We start from the raw sequence: 2,726 nt of genomic DNA on the forward strand, positions 1-2,726 counted from the left end.
CATGATCCTCATTTTATATTCTTCATATTAACTTTTTCTTCATAGATATCTTGCCCAATTTTTAAGTTTATTTTCAAGTATTATAATTTGTTTTCTATTATAAATGCATTTTTAATTTTCCTGGTAGAACTTCAGGAACTCTATTTTCTTTTAATTTTAATGAAAATATCTTAAAGTTTTTGACATTAAATGATGGTAACTGCTTGTATTAAATGTTATTCCTGGGGTATCCTGGGGCATCTGGGTGACTTAGTAAGATGAATGTATGACTCTTGATTTTGGCTCAGGTCATGATCCCAGGGTTGTGGGATCTAGCCCCATGTCAGGCTCCATGCTGAGCATGGAGGCTGCTTAAGATTCTCTCTCTCTCCCTCCCTTTCTCTCTAAAAACAAACAAACAACAAAACAAAACACAGAAAACCACCAAAACAACCAAAAAAAACCCAAATGCCAAAAACACACCCCACAAAAAAAACAATCCAAAACAAAATACACTATATAAAATAACCGTGGTTTAGATATTATTTAGAGAATACTCAAAACTCTTAGTAGCAGAATCTTATTATTTTTCACATATAATTTCTGTTTTTGTTCTTGAGTTACAGATTTTAACCCAAACACATTTTCTACATTTGAAATTTTGTAAAGGCATGCTTGCCTTGGCAATACATATACTGAAATTTTGTAAAGGCACTGTAAGTGCTTTAAAAAATTCTCAACTCTTTTGATTACAATATTTGACAAGTCTGCATCTTTCTACTAATTAATGCATTCTGATATTTGGAAATTGTATTGATCATTTGTCTATATAGCCTATCACAGATTGAGAGATATGTTAAAGCTTGTCTTTACTGCCATGTTGGTTAATATATGTATATATTTCTACCAATTCTTGCATTTTACGTATGATATGTTGTTATGTACCTAAGGTTCTATTATATTTACTACTTATCAGGTCAGTTACCCTATTGCTTCACATAATGCTTTGGCCTTGAACTTTACTTTGTAGTACATAAGGGAATATGATCAGGAAACAGTGAAAATAATGATCTGGAATTTAAAAAACACTTGTTAGAGCAGAGATAAGAATTGGATATCACAGACAAGAAGATGTTAGATAAGTCTCGGGAGTAAATGGAAATGTTTGGGGCAAGAGTATCAAGGGACAAAGGTACCAAGGGACATAATTTCAGAACCACCAATATATAGAGTACTGAAAGAAGGACTAGCAAAGGAGACTAACATCAAGCCGGTAGAAAAGAACCATGATGTAGTTTGGCATAAAAGTAAAGTCAAGAGCGACTATATCAAGAAGTGGAGTTATCTACAGTATCAAAATATTTATCGTATACAAGGAAGCTGATATCCACTTCCTGCCCTTTTATTCAAACATACGCACTAGAATGTAAGATTCAAATGTTTCTTTCACTGAGATATCTCCAGATCCCAAAACATTGCCTAAAATATAGCAGATAGTTATGAGGTTTGTTGAATGAATTAAAAAATAATCTTCTTGGTTATTAAAATGAAACAATTAACAAAATAATATATGATTTCAGAATGAGTGAACTCTGATATTCAAATGTTTTTCTGTGTTCCATTTATATTATATTGTAACTTAGAGGGTTAAAAAATACAGACCATAAAGTAGAGCAGTTTAAAACACTTTGGTTGTAAAATAGTTTGCTGAAAACTACTGCATAAAAATATCAAATATTCATGTCAACAGTTTTTCCTTAATCTGCCCTATTTTCATGGAGATACACACATTTATTAATAACACTCAATTTATCTGCCCTAATGTTAATAGCCCATCAGAATAAAATGGCCAGTTCTTATAAAATGGAATATATAATGAAATGCCACATGAATAATTACTAGGTTGAAACTTTTGTCTGTTTTGTGGGTTATTAAAAATAAAATGGAAAATAAAATCTTTTCAGTTATAGTTTAAAAATAGATTGTTAAAGGCTAATTTTACAGAAGCCCATTAAAATAGCTAATTCCATTTCAAGAATTATTTAAATAAAGGATGATAAACAGTTATTGAAGTCACATAATTTTTAAATGGCATAAATTCTTTTTCTAATTTCATAATAATGTAAGAGCAAGTAAACTACTGACAATATGAATTAATGCACATAATAAAAAAGGAGGAAATACATACTAATTCAACCTAAAAAATGTCTATGGTGTTTACTATTTCTAAATGGCATTAAAGTAATTAATATACTTTCTGGAAATAATGCAAATTATTTTTAAAAATAAACTTTCCAGAAGCTTGTATAATTAAAAACTAAGTGTTTTTCAAGACTTAGTCTTGAAAAAATCAGGCACTTTGAGAGACTATTCATTTCTTCAAAATACGCTATTCCTGTATTTAAAGATTTTTGGAAAAGGAATCAAGAATAAATAAATATATGCACTTGCACATAAGTTTATTTATAGAATGATATTAATATAACCATTTTAAATGCTAGAACCGGGGCGCCTGGGTGGCTTAGTCGGTTAAGCGTCCGACTTTCGCTTAGGTCATGATCTCGCGGTTTGTGGGTTCGAGCCCCGCGTCGGGCTCTGTGCTGACTGCCAGCTCAGAGCCTGGAGCCTGTTTCGGAGTCTGTGACTCCTTCTCTCTCTGACCCTCTCCAGCTCACGCTGTCTCTCTCTCTTTCTCTCTCTCCTAGAAATAAAATAAAAAACATTTAAAAAATTTAAAATAAATAAAT

This window comes from Hyaena hyaena, unplaced genomic scaffold (assembly GCF_003009895.1).
Source record: "Hyaena hyaena isolate Hyena2069 unplaced genomic scaffold, ASM300989v1 scaffold_1136, whole genome shotgun sequence".
NCBI lineage: Eukaryota > Metazoa > Chordata > Mammalia > Carnivora > Hyaenidae > Hyaena > Hyaena hyaena.